At 38.2% G+C, this 24887-nt stretch overlaps 1 protein-coding gene across 15 annotated transcripts in view; it reads right to left on the reverse strand.

The window, feature by feature from the left end:
• ANKS1B (ankyrin repeat and sterile alpha motif domain containing 1B) overlaps positions 1-24887 on the reverse strand; it is a 1164750-nt gene that overhangs the window by 804626 nt on the left and 335237 nt on the right. The window contains exon 1 of one of the 15 annotated variants that reach the window (XM_049694298.1): positions 3807-3823. The exons of the other annotated variants lie outside the window; for them this stretch is intronic. The gene's annotated coding sequence lies outside the window, so the exon portion shown is untranslated. Of the gene's footprint in view, positions 1-3806; positions 3824-24887 lie in introns of those variants that run through there. 15 annotated transcript variants of the gene reach the window in all.

A 24887-nucleotide genomic window follows, 5' to 3' on the forward strand; every position in this document is an offset into this window, starting at 1 on the left:
GAATGTGGATACACCCTGTGAATTTATCAATAAATCGCAAATAAATTCAAAACATACTCTGTTCCATCTGAAAAGTCAAGGCATTGTTCCCTGTATTGCATACAAATTTAAGTGTGAAAACGCTGTCTACTTTCTACTTCTCTGGCCTGTCTCGATTAAGCAGCTGTGGGCAGTAGAGCCAAAAAGAAAGAGATACCTCAGGATCCCGCTCACCCAATGAGGGAGGCTATAAAGGAAGAGAAAGCAGAGAGACCCTTCAAGGAATGGATTAACATGCTCTGTCTAGTGACAGCCTAGAGCCAATGGCAATGCATTAAGGATATGTCCTGTGCTTAACTCAGTGTCTGTAATACAGCATGGCAGCCTTAAAACTGAGAAACATCTCTGTAATATTATCAGTACCACCTGCCTTTCCTAAGTAGAGTTAGCCACTTCCTAATCAGTGAGGCTAATCAAATTAATTCTCTATTTCTGAGTCAGGAAGCCATTCTCAGTAGAGGATTTCCATATTCTTTATACTCACAAGTAACAGATGCTCCAACAATTTTTTTGAAAATTGAATTTTCTTATGCATGAGGCATATGTGTGGGATCTCTCCTATTGGATCTCTCTACTGAGTATGTTCACATGGAAACATGTCCTGTACCTGCAATAATCATGTTCATGGTTTTCAGTCATGTTTCATCCGTGTCTCATTTATCTTCTCACATCAGATCAGTAGTAATAATCCCATGCTTTTCATTAATTCAAAGAGACAAAAAACATTCCATTTGATCCTCTGGATTAATTCTTACTCAGAAAAAAAATGTTGCTTTAAAGCCTCTTTCCCAGTCTACCATGAAATGAATCTCACAGAATCTATCTAAAATATCTTCAGTGAATGGGGAGAATTCCTATCTATTCTTGTATTCCATCTTGAAAATTACCTCTTCAGCACTGTTTCTATGTCTTAGTGACATATTCTCTCATTAAAAATGTTTATAAAAACTATAGAATATGTTTAATAAAAAAGCAGAACTGCAAAATGTATATAAAACATGATGACAACTATATATGTATGCATGTGTATGTATATAGATATGTGTGTGTATATATACATATTCACAAACTTGCAAAGAAAAAAATACAAAAATTCATCAAAATTGTTTCATTTGAAAAATGACTGTCAATAATTTTTTCTTCATTTTCACACTTCTCTGAAAGAGCATATAATACTTTCAATAATAAAAAACTGAACATATATGTTGCAGAATGCTAATTTACAAGCCAGGGAACAACCAAACCTTCTTGACAATTTGGTGTTCTGCTTGGGTAGTTTGTCTTTACTAATACATATGAACACAGATACATACTTAATATAATCAGGCAGGAGTATACAGAGTGATTTTTAATGTAAATTAAATCAAATAAACTCTTGCTTAAAATCCTCTGATGATTTCTCATCTGAATTAGAATAAAGTCAAAAAAGTCAAAACTCTTTACCCAGATTTACAAAGCTCAATAAAATTTGGCCCCTAACTACCTCTTTGACCTCAACCTCTAACACTTCCCCAACTCACTATAGGGCAGCCCCTCTGCCTTAGTGCCCCGAAGTGAACTGAAACTTCACTTTGCCTAACACAGATATCTTCATGTGGCTAGCCCCTTCCTGTCATTAGGTCTCAACTCAAATGTCACCTTCCCAGGGAGGCCTTCCTTGACTATGCAATGTAATTTTCCATCTATTTCTTGCCCCCATCACTCATTTCCATTACTTTTACATTTTTTCTACATAGATTTTATCACTATCAAAACTTCTTGTTTATTTCTTTACTTGCTATTGTCTGCCTTACTAGAATGAAAAATGTTTACCACTGTATCCTCCTCACTTAAAATAATATCCAATATATAGCAAGAAAACAGTAAATATAAGTTGAAGGGATGATTACCTAAGAAAAGGAGTGATAAGAATAGTAGCTGTCCATTGTACCAATATTGGCTTAGGACTCTCTTTACAAACATACACAGATGGTTTAGTCTTCCAATTTCATGGCAACAATGCAGCTGATATAAATTAATATATATGCAAATAAATATAAATACTTCTGAATAAACCCAAGACATGAAGAAACATTCACAGGAGAGGATAAGAATATAAGGGTTTGGTTGATTTACGGACAGTAGGGAATAAGGGAAGGGAATTTGAGTTCGATGAGAGAAATAAAAAGATGAGAGTTTGGGTGATGATAGATGACCTGAGAGAACGGGCATCTAGTGGTGGCTGAGGCATCATGAGATTAGTCCATAAAGTCTCCTTGCAGAGGGTGAATACTTGGTTCCATGCTCTAGTCTGCAATATGCCAGGCAGCTTCTTACTCAGATAGCCCCCAAAGGAATGGCTGCAATTAGGGCATTTATAATCCTCAATTAAAGGATTCTTTCTTTAAGTCTATTAAACTGTTATATTGACTGTATTATGATATGTTTTCTTCTACAGCAACATTTCATTAAGCAGAATAAAATGAAAAAGGAAATAGAATGATGTAACTTATTTCTTATAGTCCACAAGGCCTAGGTTCTTCCAAATGCTGGACAATGATCAGTGTCCCCAGAATTTATCCTGTCATGAGCCCCAATATCAAGGTATCAATAGAGCTATTTAAAACTAGTAAAAAACAAATTCATTTTAAAAATCCAGTAAAGAGGAAGTATATAAGAATATATTTTAAAGTGACTATACATATGGAAAAAGAACTATGAAAGCAAGTTAGAATTAAGAAATTGTAACGTTCATGTTGAAAAGTTAATATGAAATAAAATTCTGAAATTAAAAGACAGACGAAATTGGCAAGCCCTTTGATATTACCTTTTCTATTTTTTTGAAGAACAAAACAAAATAATCTCCAACAGAAGCACTTCTGATATGCCAAGCTGTTTCTGAGGTTATCTTCAACATATAAGAACTGTCTAAGTATTTATAATCCTCTTGTACTGGTTGGCCAAAAAGTTCGTTCGGGCTTTTCTGTAAGCTATGAAAAACCCGGATGAACTTTTTGGCCAACCCAATATATAGATGAAGTAATTGAGGCATTAAAATGAACCAGCCTTATTAACTGTATCTAAGAAGTTATATAAATACTTGTCTTTGAAATGTTCTGACCTGAGAAAATCTAAAGATTACATTAAGAAATGTAATGAAATGAAATATATACTGGTTTCTAAGCTAAATATATGTTGCTAAAGCATAAAACAATTTAAGAGTAAATTACAAACTTGATTATCATAAAATGATCAGCCCCTAAAATAATAAATTTTCAATGTATTTTAGGTAGCCAGCTGTCCACTTGTTGCAATGAACAACGGCTCATCAAAGGTGTATAATATTCTATAATTTCTTCTCCACATTCAGGTAACAATCTTCCACCTTGTATTCCTATCATCACTATATGTTTGAAAAATCAATATACCACTTGCAGCCAAAGATTACAAATGCAACCTACATTCCCCTTTTTCATTTCTTTTTTCTTCTCCATCTACCCTACCATTTCCCTTTCATTATTACCCACCTATTATTTCCTCTCCCTTTTCACTTGTTCTCTCCCTAAAGTCCTATGTATCCCCTTCATGACCAACCCCAGCCTCTCACCCTTGCACGCAGTAAGAAGCAATTTTTTTCTCACTTTTCTAATATGTTAAGCTACTAGCAAGAGGCTGCAGGGGCTGACTGACACAATTAGGCTGAGTGCAAAACCATCCTAGAAAGCTAGGTTTGGTAAGAAGCAGGAGAACAGGGGAAAGAGGCACATGGAGAAGGGAATATCACTGACCTAGTCTGAGCAGGGCTGGATTGCAGAGTCTCACAGAAGAGTTGTGGTGCATTATCATACCTAGACACAAACATGTCAGAAATAAAGAAAAGAATAAGGCTGGTGATATCTTTCATCTATTTATGGTTGTTTCTCCCTTCCAGTATAAAATACATATTGATCATTACTAGGATATAAAAAGATAATGGATACCACTTTTTCTTTTAACAAGTTTCCTTATAATTCCTATTAATTTTACCTGTTTTCAGAATGTAGAAGCCTAGTAAGTAGAACCAAATCTCACTTTGGACACAGAATTAAAGCAAGAAATAGAACTCCTTCTAGGAGTTCATTCAAATTAAATAGAGCTTCATCTTCACTGCTAAGGTAACTGTAAGAAGTAAAATGGATAAAATATTTGTTGATGGGGGCTTCCCTGGTGGCGCAGTGGTTGAGAGTCTGCCTCCCGATGCAGGGGACACAGGTTCGTGCCCCGGTCCGAGAAGATCCCACATGCCGCGGAGCGGCTGGGCCCGTGAGCCATGGCTGCTGAGCCTGCGCATCCGGAGCCTGTGCTCCGCAATGGGAGAGGCCACAACAGTGAGAGGCCCGTGAACAGAAAAAAAAAAAAAAAATTGTTGACAGATGCAGAAAACAACATGATAACATTTTATTAATTCCCACTCAATGGAGATGTCATTTGCCTTTTTTTGCATTGTTGACATTTACTTATTAAGTTATTAATTAGTCCTTTTTAGAATATTTGTATCAGAATAGTGGATAAAACAAAAAGAAAAACTGAAAACATCCTTTAGACATAATAAAGGCTAATGTTTTATATGCTAGGTTTTCTGTAGGCACCTGACATTTGTTAACTCATTTAATCCTCACAAAACAATGTAGTGTTGGAATTATGCTCATTTTACAAATGTGCAAATCAAGGCTGATTCAGAGAGGCTGGATATATTGTTAGCAAGTGATCAAGAGAGAATTAGAACTCAGATTGCCAAAGAGAATGCTTTTTATACCATTCTAGCTTATCTCCCTATAAGGACACAAAAAAATTCGGAATTCAATAAGCATGGCCTGAGTGCCTGCTGCATGCAAGGCATAAGGCAGAGCATGCTGGAGCATAAACATCTGTCAAACACAGACACTGCCTTCAGGCAGCTTACAACCTAAAAGAATAGATACTAGATAACTATATAAATAACAATATTAAACGGGAGAGATCCACAGATGTCAAAAATTAGTTATTTGAATATTAAGAAAAAGGAGATTGTTTCTAGCAGGGGAGGACTGAGTAAGACTTTAGGAAGGAAAAAGCATTTGCACTGGGCCTTAACTTCTATAGATTAATAGTTTTGCACCAACTAGTTGTTCACTAACACTTGGAAGAAGTACCCAACTCACATGCCACAGAGGGTATACCTCTCATTTAGAATATAGTTTCTAAAAATCCAGAGTAGTTCTATACCAACTGTAATGTGGTTTCAGTTGCTGAAAAATGTGTTTAAGTTGAACATCTAAAATTATCTCTGAGAAATTGTGCTTTGAGCTTAAAAGTTTAGAAACTGGCACTTTGGAGACTTCTTACCTATAGGGAATACACTTTTGCCTTTTCTCTAAGTTTCCATTTTTCTCGACAGGATAAAACATTTTCTCACCTGGAAGTATTTCCAAGTAGACCCATACTGACATGGGTTTCACTATCAGTGTTAGGGTTCTAATTTATTTATTCCATAGACCAGTGGTCAGTAAACTTCAGCAAAAATCCAACTTACTGCCCATTTTCATAAACAAGGTTTTTATTAAATAAATTACAACAGAGATCATATGGCATCAAAGCCTAAAATATTCACTACTTGACCTGTACAAGAGAGAGTTTGCAGACCCATGCCACAGACGATTCATTCAGCAAATATCTATTAAGGGCTTACAAGTGTAGGTAGGTAGCTAGAGTGGGTTGCTGGCTAAATTACTGTAATTTAAAATTACTCTTTTTTGGGGGGGTTTTTCTGTGGTATGTGGGCCTCTCACTGCTGTGGCCTCTCCCGTTGCATAGCACAGCCTCCGGACATGCAGGCTCAGCGGCCATGGCTCACGGGCCTAGCCACTCCGCAGCATGTGGGATCTTCCCGGACCGGGGCACGAACCCATGTCCCCTGCATCAGCAGGCGGACTCTCAACCACTGCGCCACCAGGGGAGCCCTAAAATTACTTTTTAAATCAAGTTAAAAAGTAATTCACATTGCATTATATTCTTCATTATGATTAATTATCACAGATAAGGAAGAATTTGAACAACTTTTGCTATGGAAAAAATACAGCAGGTGACTCAGGATTTATTATTACTAGGAAGTGCTCTACTCTTACTGTTTCTACTACTAGTTAACATTTATTGAGCATTTACTGAGTGTTATACACTATTACAAGTACTTAATATAAGCAGTATATGTCATTTATTCCTCACTATGTCACTAGGATGTAGGTAATATTATTATCCTCATGTTACAAATGATGAAATAAAGACTCGAACTAATTTATTTCTGAGGTCCCACAGCTTGTGTCTGTTAGAGCGGGGAATTTACAGAACATGCTTTCATCCCTGGGGATATTGAAGCAGATGACTTCTTAAAAGGTATAATGGTTTATACTTTTAAAAGGGATCAAAAAATAATGGCTGCCATTTATTGAGAGGCTACTATGGGTCTGGCATTATTCTATGTGTTTTAAACACATTCTCTAACTTCCATATCACCCTATAAGGTAAGTATAAGTTCCCTCTTTTACAAATGATGAAAAAAGTATAGACAGGTTATTAGATTGACCAAAGGCATATTCCTACTAAGTTGCGAAGCTAAGATTTAAACTTAGGTCTACCTGACTCTTTTGATTATACCAAGCTGTTACCATTTTTTAAAATCCTATCCATACTTCCAGATTATATGAAAAGGAACCACATTTAAAATTAAAATGCAGATATTCAACAATGAAATATCAGGCAGGCAAAGTAATGAAAGAATAACCCATGCAATTAAACTAACAAAGAGAAAAACAGAGAAATATGAAATGGATTTCTAAATGTAAATAGAGAATCCATTCCTAATTGCAACTAAGATCAAACTCAGAATAAGCCACAAAAGAATTTTCTGGAGACACTAAAATAATCAGAAACTGTCACTAATTCTTTTCCTAATAGAACTGATGATCAATTGACATTCAGCAGTTATCTTTGACACAATCAGATATGCCCTTTTCCAAGGGAGGAAGGGCTGGGTCAACCAATTTCCACGCTTTTGTTGAAAAAACATCTGAAGATATACATGTGAATAGTACTCTTAGAAGGCATGATTGAATGATAAAGAGTTAAAAAAATAAGGAGGACCTCTGGGCTGTAGGGCCAAATAGACCCGAGATGGAATATTCACCTCTGCTAGTTCATAACTATATCACCATGAACAAGTTAATTAGCTTCTCTGCACCTCAGTTGCTTCATCTTAAAGGTTGCTTGTGAGAGATGAGGTAGGGCACCAAGCATGCCTTCTTAGAACACATCCAAATTAGGGAATTATTATTCTTCCAGTTGTAATCATTTTTTTTCTCAGGGAAGGTCTTCAAGAGAAAATATTTATTTTCTCATTTATTCCTTTTCCAAATTTGCATACAGACACCATATGTCTCTTTGGTTTGAAAAGCATGAGAGGAAATATTTGTTGTGTACCTACTACGGATGGGTAGGTTAATAGATTTTGAAAAAATGAAGAGCATTTCAGGTACTGGAAAAAGACTTATGGAAACGCTCAGAATCTGGAAAGTTGATATATGTTCCAGCTCCTGGCAATTACTCTAGTTTTCAGCATGACAGAGGGGAGAGTAACATGAGCCATATTGTAGGTAATTCTCAAACACCATGTTAATGAATTAAGATCCTGAAAAAATTAGCTAAAAACTCACTAAAAACTCAAAACTTGCAACGTGTTCCACTCTGTCAAAAAATATTCTGTGGTCATGCACTTGTCACCTCTAACTCAGCCAAATGGTTACTCCCTTTATAAGCTGATTGACCAGAAGCCTACCAACTTTACCTTCTCTGCTAAGCATAAAAGCATTCTTTCTGCAATATGACTCATGAGATTTGAAATACATTCTTACAACAGCTCTTACAAGTAAATATCCATAGCCAAAAAGTACGGAACAGGGGACTTCCCTGGTGGCACACTGGTTAAGAATCTGCCTGCCAATGCAGGGAACATGGGTTCAAGCCCTGATCCGGGAAGATTCCACATGCTGCGGAGCAATTAAGCCCATGCACCACATCTACTGAGCCTGCACTCTAGAGCCCAAGAGCCACAACTACTGAGCCCACGAGCCGCAACTACTGAAGCCCGAGCACCTAGAGCCCATGCTCTGCAACAAGAGAAGCCCGTGCACCACAACAAAGAGTAGCCCCGGCCCACCGCAACTAGAGAAAGCCAGCACACAGCAATGAAGATCCAAGACAGCAATAAATAAATAAATAAATAAATTTATTTATTTTTCTTTTTTTTTTTTTCTTTTTCTTTTTTCTTTTTTTTTTTTTTCCTCTTCATCACGGTGCGCGGGCCTCTCACTATCGCGGCCTCTCTTGTTGCGGAGCACAGGCTCCGGACGCGCAGGCTCAGTAGCTGTGGCTCACGGGCCTAGTTGCTCCGCGGCATGTGGGATCTTCCCAGACCAGGCAGGGCTCAAACCCGTGTCCCCTGCATTGGCAGGCAGACTCTCAACCACTGCGCCACCAGGGAAGCCCCAATAAATTTATTTTTTAAAAAGTACAGAACAGGATGTTTTCAGAAAAAAAAAACTCAAAATAAGAAAAAAAAACTCTTAGGAAGTAATGTGATACTAAAATATAAAAATCAATAAAGAATGGGAAAATAAAGTAGAGAATGAAAAACCAAAGAGAGGAAAAATGAAAGACAAAAATGATGAATGCAGATACTTCAACACCAAATTAGTAAATACTCAGGTAAAAAGAGAAGCATAAAAGTGAAGGAAGAAATAAATCAAAGAAAAAAAATAGAAAAGTATTTTCCAAAACTGAAGGACAAAATCTTGATATCAAATGGGATGACTTATGTGCACCATGACACATTTTTAAAACCCCACACCTAGACATAAACTTTTTTAAAATTTTTATTAAAGTATACTTGATATACAATGTTGTGTTAGTTTCTGCTGTGCAGCAAAGTGAATCAGTTATATATCCACTCTTTTTTATATTATTTTCCCATATAAGTCATTACAGAGTACTGAAAAGAGTTACCTGTGCTATACAATAGGTCCTTATTAGTTATCTATTTTATATATAGTAGTGTATATGTCAATCCCAATCTCCCAATTTATCCCTGCTCCCACCCCCGCTTTCCACCCTGGTAACCGTAAGTTTGTTTTCTACATCTGTGACTCTATCTCTGTTTTGTAAATAAGTTCATTTGTACCATTTTTTTAGATTCCACATATAAGCGATATCATATGGTATTTGTCCTTCTCTGTCTGACTGACTTCACTCAGTATGACAATCTCTAGGTCCATCCATATTGCTGCAAATGGCAATATTTCATTCTTTTTTATGGCTGAGTGATATTCCATTGTATATATGTATCACATCTTCTTTATCCATTCCTCTGTCAATGGACATATAGATTGCTTCCATCTCCTGGTTATTGTAAATAGTGCTGCAATGAACACTAGGGTGCATGTATCATTTCGAATTATGGTTTTCTCCCAATGTATATCCAGGAGTAGGATTACAGGATCATATGGTAGCTCTACTTTTAGTTTTTAAAGCAACCTCCATACTGTTCTCCTTAGTGGCTGTACCAATTTACATTCCTAGCAACAGTGTAGGAGGGTTCCTTTTTCCCCACACCCTCTCTAGCACTTATGGTTTGTAGATTTTTTGATAATGGTCATTCTGACCAGTATGAGGTGATACATTGTTCTTTGATCAGAAGAATCAATATGCTCAAAATGACTATACTACCCAAAGCAATCTACAGATTGAATACAATTCCTACCAAACTACCAATGGAATTTTTTCACAGAATTAGAGCAAAAAAAATTTTTAATTTGCATGGAAACACAAAACACTCCAAATAGCCAAAGCAATCGTGAGAAAGAAAAACGGAGCTGAAGGAATGAGGCTCCCAGACTTCAGACTATACTACAAAGCTACAGTCATCAAAACAGTATGTTAATAGATAAGCGAGAGCCTACAAGCCCTTTGGTAGGGCTAATGGCAGACTCCTGGAGGGCTCACCAAGGAGTACTTCCCAGAACTTCTGCTGCCAGTGCCCTTGTCCCCATGGTGAGCCACTGCTGCCCCCCAACAGTAACAGCAAGAGACCCTCAAACAGTAACAGATACATCAGAAATACATCTAAACATGGAACAACTCCTACAGAATACCTACTGAACGCTGGCAGAAGACCTCAGACCTCCCAAAAGGCAAGAAACTCCCCACATACCTGGGTAGGGCGAAAGAAAAAAGAAAAAACAGAGACAAAAGGATAGGGATGGGACCTGCATCACTGGGAGGGAGCCATGAAGGATGAAAGGTTTGCACGCACTAGAAGCCCCTTCGCGGGCAGAGACTGAGGGTGGCGGAGCGGGGGAGCTTCGGAGCCGTGGAGGAGAGTGCAGCAACAGGGGTGCAGAGGGAAAAGCGGAGAAATTTCCGTACAGAGGATCAGTGTCAACCAGCACTCAACAGCCCGAGAGGCTTGTCTGCTCAACCGCCGGGGCAGGCGAGGCTGGGAGCTGAGGCTCGGGCTTCAGTCGGAGTGCAGGGAGAGGACTGGCGGCGTGAACACAGCCTGAAGGGGTTAGTGCACCACGGCTAGCTGGGAGGGAGTCCGGGAAAAAGTCTGGACCTGCCGAAGAGGCAAGAGACTTTTTCTTCCCTCTTTGTTTCCTGGTGCGCGAGGAGAGGGGATTAAGAGCACTGCCTAAAGGAGCTCCAGAGACGGGTGCGAGCTGTGGCTAACAGCGCAGACCCCAGAGATGGGCATGAGACGCTAAGGCTGCTGCTGCTGCTGCCACCAAGAAGCCTGTGTGCGAGCACAGGTTACTATCCACACCTCCCTTCCGGGGAACCTGTGCAGCCTGCCACTGCCAGGGTCCCGGGGTGCAGGGACAACTTCCCCAGGAGAACGCACGGCACGCCTCAGGCTGGTGCAACATCATGCCGTCCTCTGCCGCCGCAGGCTCACCCTGCACTCCGTGACCCTCCCTCCCCCCTCCCTGAGTGAACCAGAGCCCCCAAATAAGTGGCTCCTTTAACCCCATCCTGTCTGAGCGAAGAACAGATGCCCTCTGGCGAGCTACAGGCAGACGCAGGGCCAAATCCAAAGCTGAATCCCGGGAGCTGTGCGAGCAAAGAAGAGAAAGGGAAATCTCTCCCAGCAGCCTCAGGAGCAGCGGATTAAATCTCCACAATCAACTTAATGTACCCTGCAACTGTAGAATACCTGAATAGACAACGAATCATCCCAAATTGAGGAAGTGGACTTTGAAAGCAAGATTTATTATTTTTTCTCGTTTTCCCCCTTTTTGTGAGTGTGTATGTGTATGCTTCTGTGTGAGATTTTGTCTGTATATCTTTGCTTTCACCATTGGTCCTACGGTTCTACCTGTCTGGTTTTTATTTTTTTAATTTTTAAAAAAATTTTTTTCTTAATAATTATCTTTTTATTTTAATAACTTTATTTTATTTTACCTTACTTTATTTTATTTTATTTTATCCTCTTTCTTTCTTTCCTTCCTCCCTCCCTCCCTCTCTCTCTCTCTCTCTCTTTCTTTCTTTCTTTCTACTTTTCCTCCCTTTTATTCTGAGCCATGTGGATGAAACCCTCTTAGTGCTTCAGCCAGGAGTCAGTGCTGTGCCTCTGAGGTGGGAGAGCCAACTTCAGGACATTGTTCCACAAGAGACCTCCCAGCTCCACGTAATATCAAATGGCGAAAATTTCCCAGAGATCTCCATCTCAACACCAACACCCAGCTTCACTCAACGACAAGCAACCTACAGGGCTGGACACCCTATGCCAAACAATTAGCAAGACAGGAACACAATACCACCCATTAGCAGGAAGGCTGCCTAAAATCACAGTAAGTCCACAGACACCCCAGAACACACCACAAAACGTGGACCTGCTCACAAGAAAGACAAGATTCAGCCTCATCCACCAGACCACAGGCACTAGACCCCTCCACCAGGAAGCCTACACAACCCACCGAACCAACTTTAGCCACTGGGGACAGACACCAAAAACAATGGGAACTACGAACCTGCAGCCTGCAAAAAGGAGACCCCAAACACAGTAGGATAAGCAAAATAAGAAGACAGAAAAACACACAGCAGATAAAGGAGCAAGATAAAAATGCACCAGACCTAACAAATGAAGAGGAAATAGGCAGTCTACCTGAAAAAGAATTCAGAATAATGATAGTAAAGATGATCCAAAATCTTGGAAATAGAATAGAGAAAATGCAAGAAACATTTAACAAGGACCTAGAAGAACTAAAGATGAAACAAGCAATGATGAAAAACACAATAAATGAAATTAAAAATACTCTAGAAGGGATCAATAGCAGAAAAACTGAGGCAGAAGAATGGATAAGTGACCTAGAGATAAAATAGTGGAAATAACTGCTGCAGAGCAGAATAAAGAATAAAGAATGAAAAGAACTGAGGACACAGACTTCTGGGACAACATTAAACACATCAACACTCGAATTATAGGGGCTCCAGAAGAAGAAGAGAAAAAGAAAGGGATTGAGAAAATATTTGAAGAGATTATAATTGAAAACTTCCCTAATATGGGAAAGGGAATAGTTAATCAAGTCCAGGAAGCACAGAGTCCCATACAGGATAAATCCAAGGAGAAACACGCCAAGACACATATTAATCAAACTGTCAATAATTAAATACAAAGAAAACATATTAAAAGCAGCAAGGGAGAAACAACAAATAACACACAAGGGAATCCCAATAAGGTTAACAGCAGATCTTCCAGCAGAAACTCTGCAAGCCAGAAGGGACTGGCAGGACATATTTAACGTGATGAAGTTGAAAAATTACTGTACCCAGCAAGGATCTCATTCAGGTTTGATGGAGATATTAAAACCTTTACAAACAAGCAAAAACTGAAAGACTTCAGCACCACCAAACCAGCTTTACAACTAATGTTAAAGGATCTTCTCTAGGCAAGAAACACAGGAGAAGGAAAAGACCTATAATAACGAACCCAAAACAATTGAGAAAATGGGAATAGGAACATACATATCGATAATTACCTTAAATGTCAATGGAATAAATGCTCCCACCAAAAGACACAGACTGGCTGAATGGATACAAAAACAAGACCCATATATATGCTGCCTACAAGAGACCCACTTCAGACATAGAGACACATACAGACTGAAAGTGAGGGGATGGAAAAAGATATTCCATGCAAATGGAAACCAAAAGAAAGCTGGAGAAGCAATTCCCATATCAGACAAAATAGACCTTAAAATAAAGACTATTACAAGAGACAAAGAAGGACACTACATAATGATCAAGGGATCGATCCAAGAAGAACATGAAACAATTGTAAATATTTATGCACCCAACATAGAAGCACCTCAATACATAAGGCAAATACTAACAGCCATAAAAGGGTTAATCAGCAGTAACACATTCATAGTAGGGGACTTTAACACCCCACTTTCACCAATGGACAGATCATACAAAATGAAAATAAATAAGGAAACAAGAGCCTTAAATGATACATTAAACAAGATGAACTTAACTGATATTTATAGGACATTTCATACAAAAACAACAGAATACACATTTTCCTCAAGTTCTTATGGAACATTCTCCAGGATAGTTCATATCTTGGGTCACAAATCAAGCCTTGGTAAATTTAAGAAAATTGAAATTGTATCAAGTATCTTTTCCGACCACAACTCTATGAGACTAGATATCAATTACAGGAAAAGATCTGTAAAAAATACAAACACATGGAGGCTAAAAAATACACTACTTAAAAACAAACTGATCACTGAAGAAATCAAAGAGGAATTCAAAAAATACCTAGAAACAAATGACAATGGAGACACGATGACCCAAAACCTATGGGATGCAGTAAAAGAAGTTCTAAGAGGGAAGTTTATAGCAATACAATCCTACCTGGAGAAACAGGAAACATCTCGAATAAACAACCTAACCTTGTACCTAAGGCAATTAGAGAAAGAAGAACAAAAAAACCCCAAAGTTAGCGGAAGGAAAGTAATCATAAAGATCAGAAATAAATGAAAAAGAAATGAAGGACATGATAGCAAAGATCAATAAAACTAAAAGCTGGTTCTTTGAGAAGATAAACAAAATTGATAAACCATTAGCCAGACTCATCAAGAAACAGGGAGAAGACTCAAATCAATAGAATTAGAAATGAAAAAGGAGAAGAAACAACTGACACTGCAGAAATACAAAAGATCATGAGAGATTACTACAAGCAACTCTATGCCAATAAAATGGACAACCTGGAAGAAATGGACAAATTCTTAGAAATGCACAAACTGCCAAGACTGAATCATGGAGAAACAGAAAATATGAACAGACCAATACCAAGCACTGAAACTGAAACTGTGATTACAAATCTTCCAACAAACAAAAGCCCAGGACCAGATGGCTTCACAGGCGAATTCTATATCAAACGTTTAGAGAAGGGCTAACACCTATCCTTCTCAAACTCTTCCAAAATATAGCAGAGGGAGGAACACTCCCAAACTCATTCTACAAGGCCACCATCACCCTGATACCAAAACCAGACAAGGATGTCACAAAGAAAAAAACTACAGGCCAATATCACTGATGAACATAGATGCAAAAATCCTTAACAAAATACTAGCAAACAGAATCCAACAGCACATTAAAAGGATCATACACCATGATCAAGTGGGGTTTATCCCAGGAATGCAAGGATTCTTCAATATACACAAATTAGTCAATGTGATACACCATATTAACAAATTGAAGGAGAAAATCCATATGGTCATCTCAATAGATGCAGAGAAAGCTTTCGACAAAATTCAACACCCATTTATGATGAAAACCCTCGAAAAGTAGGCATAGAGGGAACTTTCCTCAACATAATAAAGGCCATATATGACAAACCCACAGCCAACATCATCCTCAATGGTGAAAAACTGAAAGCATTTCCACTAAGATCAGGAACAAGACAATGTTGCCCACTCTCACCACTCTTATTCAACATAGTTTTGGAAGTTTTAGCCACAGCAATCAGAGAAGAAAATGAAATAAAAGGAATCCAAATCAGAAAAGAAGAAGTAAAGCTGTCACTGTTTGCAGATGACATGATACTATTCATAGAGAATCCTGAAGATGCTACCAGAAAACTACTAGAGCTAATCAATGAATTTGGTAAAGTAGCAGGATACAAAATTAATGCACAGAAATCTCTGGCCTTCCTATATACTAATGATGAAAAGTCTGAAAGTGAAATCAAGAAAACACTCCCATTTACCACTGCAACAAAAAGAATAAAATATCTAGGAATAAACCTACCTAAGGAGACAAAACACCTGTATGCAGAAAATTTTAAGACACTCACAAAAGAAATTAAAGATGATACAAATAGATGGCAAGATATACCATGTTCTTGGATTGGAAGAATCAACAGTGTGAAAATGACTCTACTACCCAAAGCAATCTACAGATTCAGTGCAATCCCTATCAAACTACCACTGGCATATTTCACAGAACTAGAACAAAAAATTTTACAATTTGTATGGGAACACAAAAGACCCCGAATAGCCAAAGCAATCTTGAAATGAAAAACGGAGATGGAGGAATCAGGCTCCCTGACTTCAGACTATACTACAAAGCTACAGTAATCAAGACAGTATGGTACTGGCACAAAAACAGAAATACAGATCAATGGAACAGGATAGAAAGCCCAGAGATAAACCCATGTACATATGGTCACCTTATCTTTGATAAAGGAGGCAGGAATGTACAGTGCAGAAAGGACAGCCTCTTCAATAAGTGCTGCTGGGAAAACCGGACAGGTACATGTAAAAGTATGAGATTAGATCACTCCCTAACACCATACACAAAAATAAGCTCAAAATGGATTAAAGACGTAAATGTAAGGCAAGAAACTATCAAACTCTTAGAGGAAAACACAGGCAGAACACTCTATGACATAAATCACAGCAAGATCCTTTTTGACCCACCTCCTAGAGATATGGAAATAAAAACAAAAATAAACAAATGGGACCTAATGAAACTTCAAAGCTTTTGCATAGCAAAGGAAACCATAAAGAAGACCAAAAGACAACCCTCAGAACGGGAGAAAATATTTGCAAATGAAGCAACTGACAAAGGATTAATCTCCAATTTTACAAGCAGCTCATGCAGCTCAATAACAAAAAAACAAACAACCCAATCCAAAAATGGGCAGAAGACCTAAATAAACATTTCTCCAAAGAAGATATACAGACTGCAAACAAACACATGAAAGAATGCTCAACATCAATGCAAATCAAAATGCAAATCAAAACTACAATGAGATATCATCTCACACCAGTCAGAACAGCCATGATCAAAAAATCTAGAAACAATAAATGCTGGAGAGGGTGTGGAGAAAAGGGAACACTCTTGCACTGCTGGTGGGAATGTGAATTGGTACAGCCACTATGTAGAACAGTATGGAGGTTCTTTAAAAAACTACAAACAGAGCTACCATATGACCCAGAAATCCCACTACTGGGCATATACCCTGAGAAAACCATAATTCAAAAAGAGTCATGTACCAAAATGTTCATTGCAGCTCTATTTACAATAGCCAGGAGACAGAAACAATCTAAGTGTCCATCATCGGATTAATGGATAAGAAAATGTGGCACATATATACAATGGAATATTACTCAGCCATAAAAAGAAACGAAATTGAGCTATTTGTAATGAGGTGGATGGACCTAGAGTCTGTCATACAGAGTGAAGTAAGTCAGAAAGAGAAAGACAAATACCATATGCTAACACATATATATGGAATTTAAGAAAAAAAAATGTCATGAAGAACGTAAGGGTAAGATAGGAATAAAGACACAGACCTACTAGAGAATGGACGTGAGGACATGGGGAGGGGGAAGGGTAAGCTGTGACAAAGTGAGAGAGTGGCATGGACATATATACACTACCAAACGTAAAATAGATAGCTAGTAGGAAGCAGCCACATAGCACAGGGAGATCAGCTCGGTGCTTTGTGACCACCTAGAGGGGTGGGATAGGGAGGGTGGGAGGGAGGGAGACGCAAGAGGGTAGAGATATGGGAACATATGTATATGTATAAGTGATTGACTTTGTTATAAAGCAGAAACTAACACACCATTGTAAGGCAATTATACTCCAATAAAGATGTAAAAAAAAATAGATAAGAAACAAGGATGTAGTATATAGCACAGGGAACTATTTATATTTTTAGTGGGATGTGATAATAAAAAATAAAAGAAGCTTCAATTTGAAAACAAAAAACAAAAAACAGTATGATACTGGCACAAAAACAGAAATATAGATCTATGGAACAGGACAGAAAGCCCAGAGATAAACTCATGCACATATGGTCACCTAATCTATGACAAAGGAGGCAAGAATATACAATGAAGAAAAGTCAGTTTCTTCAATAAGTGGTGCTGGGAAAACTGGACAGCTACATATAAAGAATGAAATTAGAATACTCTGTAACACCATACACAAAAATAAACTCAAAATGGATTAAGACCTAAATGTAAGGCCAGACACTATAAAACTCTTAGAGGAAAACATAGGTGGAACACTCTATGACATAAATCACAGCAAGATCCTTTTTGACCCACCTCCTAAAGAAATGGAAATAAAAACAAAAGTAAACAAATGGGACCTAATGAAACTTAAAAGCTTTTGCACAGCAAAGGAAACCATAAACAAGATGAAAAGACAACCCTCAGAATGGGAGAAAATATTTCCAAATGAAGTAACTGACAAAGGATTTATCTCCAAAATATACAAGCAGCTCATGCAGCTCAATATCAAAAAAGCAAACAACCCAATCAAAAAATGGGCAGAGGGCTTCCCTGCTGGCGCAGTGGTTGAGAGTCCGCCTGCCAATGTGGGGGACATGGGTTCGTGCCCCAGTCTGGGAGGATCCCACATGCTGCGGAGCAGCTGGGCCCGTGAGCCATGGCTGCTGAGCCTGCGCTGAGTCTGCTCCGCAACGGGAGAGGCCACAGTGGTGAGAGGCCCGCGTACCGCAAAAAAAAAAAATGGGCAGAAGACCTAAATAGACATTCCTCCAAAGAAGATATACAGATTGCAACAAACACTTGAAAGGATGCTCAACGTCACTAATCATTAGAGAAATGCAAATCAAAACTACAATGAGGTATCACCTCACACCAGTCAGAATGGCCATCATCAAAAAATCTACAAACAATAAATGCTGGAGAGGGTGTGGAGAAAAGGGATCCCTCTTGCATTGTTGGTGGGAATGTAAATTGATACAGCCACTATGGAGAACAGTATGGAGGTTCCTATAAAAACTAAAAATAGAACTACCATATGACCCAGCAATCCCACTACTGGGCATATACCCTGAAAAAAATCATAATTCAAAAAGAGTCATGTAGCACAATGTTCATTGCAGCTCTATTTACAATGGCCAGGACATGGAAGCAACCTAAGTGTCCATCAACAGATGAACAGATAAAGAAGATGTGGCACATATATACAATGGAATATTACTCAGCCATAAAAAGAAATGAAACTGTGTTATCTGTAGTGAGGTGGATGGACCTAGAGTCTATCATACAGAGTGAAGTAAGTCAGAAACAGAAAAACAAATACCGTATGCTAACACATATATATGGAATCTAAAAAAAAAAAAAAAAGGTTCTGAAGATCCTAGGGGCAGGACAGGAATAAAGATGCAGATGTAGAGAATGGACTACAGGACGTCGGGAGGAAAAGGGTAAGCTAGGATGAAGTGAGAGAATGGCATGGACATATATACACTACCAAATATAAAATATTTAGCTAGTGGGAAGCAGCCGCACAGCACAGGGTGATCAGCTTGGTGCTCTGTGACCACCTAGAGGGGTGGGAGGGAGACACAGAGGGAGGAGATATGGGGATATATGAATACGTATAGCTGATTCACTTTGTTATACAGCAGAAACTAACACACCATTTTAAAGCAATTGTAGTCCAATAAAGATGTTAAAACTAAAAAGAAAAAAAAAGATAACAATCAAATGTTTAAAATGGATACAGGACTTGAATAGAGATTCTTCAAAGAAGATATACAAATGACCAACAAGCATATGAAAATATGCTCAACATCACTTAATTGTTAGAGAAATGCAAATTAACATTACAATGAAATGTCAGCTGAAGCCCATTAGAGTAGCTACTATCAAAAAAAAAAAAAAACAGAAAATAACAAGTGTTGATGAGAATGTGGAGAAATTGGAACACTTGTGCATTGCTGGTGGAAATGAATGATGTGCGGAACTATAGAAAACAGTCTGGTGGTTCCTCGAAAACTTAAAACTAGAATTTCCATATGATCCAGAAATTTCACTACTGTGTATTTATCCGAAGAACTTAAAGTAGGATCTCAAAGAGGTATTTGCACATCCATATTCACAGAAGCATTATTCACAAGACCCAAAAGGTGGAAATCACCCAAGAATCCATCAGTGGATGAATGGATAACAAAATGTGGTACACAGATACAATGGAATATTACTCAGCTGTAAAAAGGAAGGAAATTCTAAAACATGCTATAATGTGGATAAACCTTCAGGACATTATGCTAAGTAAAACAGCCAGTCACAAAAAGACAAATACTGATATGATCCCACTTAAGTGAGGTAGAGTAGTCAAAATCAAGAGATAGAAAGTAGAGTGGTGGTATACTTTAAAATGGTTACTATATTAAATGTGTATTTAACCACAATTTTTTTTTAAGTTCAACAGGGAAATGTACGCAAATGTAACATTTAAAATCAATAGAGAGGGACTTCTCTGGTGGCACAGTGGTTAAGAATCCACCTGCCAATGCAAGGGACATGGGTTCGAGCCCTGGTCTGGGAAGATCCCACATGCCATGGCGCAACTAAGCCCATATGCCACAGCTACTGAGCCTGCACTCTACAGCCCGCAAGCCACAACTACTGAGTCCGCGTGCCACAACTACTGAAGCCCGTGCGCCTAGAGCCCGTGCTCTACAACAAGAGAAGCCACTGCAGTGAGAAGCCTGAGAACCACAACGAAGAGTAGCCCCTGCTCGCCACAACTAGAGAGAAAGCCTGCGCACAGCAACGAAGACCCAACGCAGCCAAAAAAAAAAAAATCAATTGAGAAAGGCTGGACTATTCAATGAATGGTGCTGGTACAACTGATCATTAATTTGGGAGCGGGAAGGAACCCAGGATAAATTACAGAATTAAAAATACACACTGTATATATATATATATATATATATATATATATATGCATATATACTTATACACATTATACGTTTACATTATTATACATTTACAGCCATACCTCATTTTATTGCGATGCACGTAACTGTGCTCACAGATTTTGTACCAATTCAAAGTTTCTGGCAACCCTGCAATGAATAAGTCTATAACTGCCTTTGTTCCAAAGCATTTGCTCACTTCATGTCTCCATGTCACATTTTGATAATTCACAATATTTCAAACTTTTTCATTATTATTATATTGTGGTGATCTGTGATCAGTGATCTTTGATGTTACTATTGTAATTGTTTGGGAGCTCCATGAACAGTGCCCAAGTAAAAAGGAAAACAGTGGATAAATGTGTGTGTTCCGACTGCTCCACCAACCAGCCTTTCTATTCCTCTCCTCAGGCCTCCTTTTTCCATGACACAACAATATTGAAATTATGCCAATTAATAACTCTACAGTGGCCTATAAGTGTTCAAGTGAAAGGAAGAGTCGCATGTTATCTCACTTTAAATCAAAGCCTAGAAACAATTAAGCTTAGTGAGGAAGACACCCTGAACGCTGAGACAGTCCAAAAGCTAGGGCTCTTGCGCCAAACAATCAGCCAAGTTGTGAATGCCAAGGAAAAGCCCTTGAAGAAAATTTAAAGTGCTACTGCAGTGAACACACAAATGAGAAAGTGAAACAGCCTTATTGCTGATATAGAGAGTTTCAGTGGTCTGGACAGAAGACTAAACCAGCCACAACATTTCCTTAAGCCAAAGCCTAATCCAGAGCAAGTCCCTAACTCTCTTCAATGCTATGAAAGCCGAGAGAGATAAGTAAACTGCAGAAGAAAAGTTTAAGGCTAGCAGAAATTGGTTCATGCGGTTTAGGGAAAGAAGCTGTCTCCAAAATATAAAAGTGTAAGGTGGGGCTTCCCTGGTGGCGCAGTGGTTGGGAGTCCGCCTGCCGATGCAGGGGACACGGGTTCGGGCCCCGGTCCGAGAAAATCCCACACGCCGTGGAGCGGCTGGACCCTGAGCCATGGCCGCTGGGCCTGCGCGTCTGGAGCCTGTGCTCCGCGGCGTGAGGGGCCACGGCAGTGGGAGGCCCGCGTGCTGGGAAAAAAAAAAAAAATTAAAGAAAAGTGTAAGGTGAAGAAGCAAGTGTTGATGCAGAAGCTGCATCAAGTTATTCAGAAGATCTAGCTAAGATAATTAATAAAGGTAGCTATACTAAACAACAGATTTTCGATTTAGAGAAACAGCCTTATATTGGAAGAAGAAGACTTTCATAGGTAAAGAGCAGTCAATGCCTGGCTTCAAAGCACCAAAGGACAGGCTGACTCTCATATTAGGAACTAATGCAGCTGGTGACTTCAAGTTGAAGCCAATGCTCACTTAACATTCTTAAAATCCTAGGGCCCTAAAGAATTATGCTAAATCTACTCTGTCTATGCTCTAAAAATGGAAAAACAAATCCTGGATGACAGTCCATCTGCTTACAACATGGTTTACTGAATATTTTAAGTCCACTGTTGATATTATTCAGAAAAAATAAAAATTCTTTTCAAGATATTACTGACAAGCACCTGATCACCCATGAGCTCTGATAGAGATGTACAAGATTCATGTTGATTTCATGCCTGCTAACACAATATTCATTCTGCAGCCCATGGATCAAGGAGTCATTTTGACTTTCAAGTATTACAATTTAAGAAATACATTTGTAAGGCTAAGCTGTCATAGATTATGATTCCTCTGATGCATCTGGGCAGTCAATTGAAAACCTTCAGGAAAGGATTCACCATTCTAGATGCCACTAAGAACATTTATGATTCATGGGAAGAGGTCAAAATATTAACATTAACAAGAGTTTCGAAGAAGTTGATTTCAATCCTCATGAATGACTTTTGAGGAGTTTAAGACTTCAATGGAGGAAGTAACTGCAGATGTGGTAGAAACTGCAAGAGAACAAGAATTAGGAGTGAAGCCTGAAGATGTGACTGAATTGCTGCAGTCTCATGATAAAACTTTAATGGATGAGGAGATGCTTCTTACGAATGAGCAAAGAGAGTGGTTTCTTGAGATGGAATCTACTCCTGGTGAAGATGCTGTAAAGATTATTAAAATGACAACAGGATTTCAAATATTACATAAACTTATTAGTTGATAGAGCAGCTGCAGGGTTTGAGAGGATTGACTCCAATTTTGAAAGAAGTTTTACTGTGGGTAAAATGCTATCAAACATCCTTGCATGCTACAGGGAAATCATTCATGAAAGGAAGAGTCAGTTGATGCAGCGAACTTCATTATGATCTTATGTTAAGAAATTGGCACGGCCACCCCAACCTGCAGCAAATACTACCCTGATGAGTCAGCAGCCATTGACATTGAGGCAAAATCCTCCACCAGCAAAAAGATTGTAACTCTCTGAAGACTCAGATCAGATGATGGATAGTTTTTAGCAATAAAGTATTTTTATTGAAGTATAATTGACTTACAATATTATATTAGTTTCAGCTGTATGACACAGTGATTCAATATTTTTATGTATTACAAAACGATCACCACAATAAGTCATTACCACCTAACACCATACCAATTTATTAGTGTTATCGACTATATTCCCTATGATGCACATTACAACCCCATGACTTATAACTGGAAGACTGTACTTCTTAACCTCTCTTCCTATTTCACTCAGCCCTTCACCCCCTCCTTTCTGGAAACCGCCAGTTTGTTCTCTGTATCTATGAATCTGTTTATATTTTCTCATTCATTTACATTCAATGGTATTTATCTTTCTTTACCTGACATTTTTCTTAGCATGATACCCTCTAGGTCCATCCACGGTGTCACAAACAGCAAGAATATTTTTATGGCTGAGTAATATTCCATTGTGTATGTATATACCACACCTTCTTATCCATTCATCCATTGATAGTCACTTAGGCTGCTTGCATATGTTGGCTATTATAAATAATGCTGCAATGAACATAAGGGTGCATATATCTTTTCAAACTACTGTTTTCATTTTCTTCAGATAAATACCCAGGAGTAGATTTGCTGGATTGTCTGTTAGTTCTATTTTTAATTTTTGGAGACACTGCCATACTATTTTCCATAGCAACGACAATAGTTTACATTCACATCATCTGTGCAGGAGGGTTCCCTTGTCTCTACATCCTAGCCAACACTGGTTATTTGTTTTTTGGGTTTTTTTTCTTGTTGTCTTTGATAACAGCCATCCTGACAGGTGTGAGCTGGTATCTCTTTGCGGTTTTGATTTGCATATCCCTGACCACTAGTGATGTTCAGCATCTTTTCATGTGCCTGTTGACTATCTGTATGCCTTCTTTGGAAAAATGTCTATTCAGATCCTCTGTCTACTTTTTAATCAAGTTGTTTGTTTTGATGTTGAGTTGAATGAGTTATTTGTATATTTTGTATATTAACCCCTTATTGGATATACCATTTGCAAATATTTTCTCCCATTCAGTAGGCTGTTTTCTTTTGTTGATAGTTTAGCTCACTGTGCAAAAGCTTTTTAGTTCAATGTAGTCCCATTTGTTTATTTTTGCTTTTACCTCCCTTGCCTGAGGAGACATAACCAAAAAAATATTGCTAAGACTGATGTCAAAGAGCATACTGTCTATGTTTTCTTGTAGCAGTTTTATGGTTTCAGGTCTTGTATTTAAGTCTTTAATCTATTTTGAGGGTTTTTTTTTGTATATGGTGTGAGAAAGTATTCCAGTTTGATTCTTTTGCATGTAGCTGTCCAGTTTTCCCAACACCATTTATTGAAGAGGCTGTCTTTTCCCCATTGTATGTTCTTGCCTCATTTGTCAGAGATTAATTTATCATATAAGTGTGGGTTTATTTCTGGGATCTCTATTTCGTTCCATTGATCTATGTGTCTGTTTTCGCACCAGTACCATATTATTTTGATTACTATAGCTTTGTAGTATAGTTTGAAATGAGGGAGCATGATACCTCCAGCTTTGTTCTTTCTCAAGATTGTTTTGGCTGCTCAGGATCTTTTGTGTTTCCATAAAAATTTTAGAATTATTTGTTCTAGTTCTGTGAAAAATGCCATGGGTATTTTGACAGAGATTGCATTGAATCTGTAGATTGCCTTTGGAGGTGTGGTTATTTTAACAATATTAATTCTTCCAGTCCATATGCACAGTGTATCTTTCCATTATTTTGTGTCATCTTCAATTTCTTTCAGCAGAGGCTTATAGTTTTCTGAACAGCAGGTCTTTTACCTCCTTGGTTGGATTTATTCCTAGGTATTTTATTCTTATTGATGCAATTCTAAATGGGACTGCTTCCTTAATTTCTCTTTCTGATAGTCCATTGTTGGTGTATAGAAACAACATATTTTTGTATATCAATTGTTTATCATGTAACTTTACAGAATTCATTTATTATATCTAACAGTTTTTTGGTGGCAACTTTAGGATTTCTACATATAGTATCATGTCATCTGCAAACAGTGAGAATTGGTTGTTGTTTTGGGGGGGTTTTGTTTTATTTTGTTCTTAGGCCACGC

This window comes from Orcinus orca, chromosome 11, assembly GCF_937001465.1.
Source record: "Orcinus orca chromosome 11, mOrcOrc1.1, whole genome shotgun sequence".
NCBI lineage: Eukaryota > Metazoa > Chordata > Mammalia > Artiodactyla > Delphinidae > Orcinus > Orcinus orca.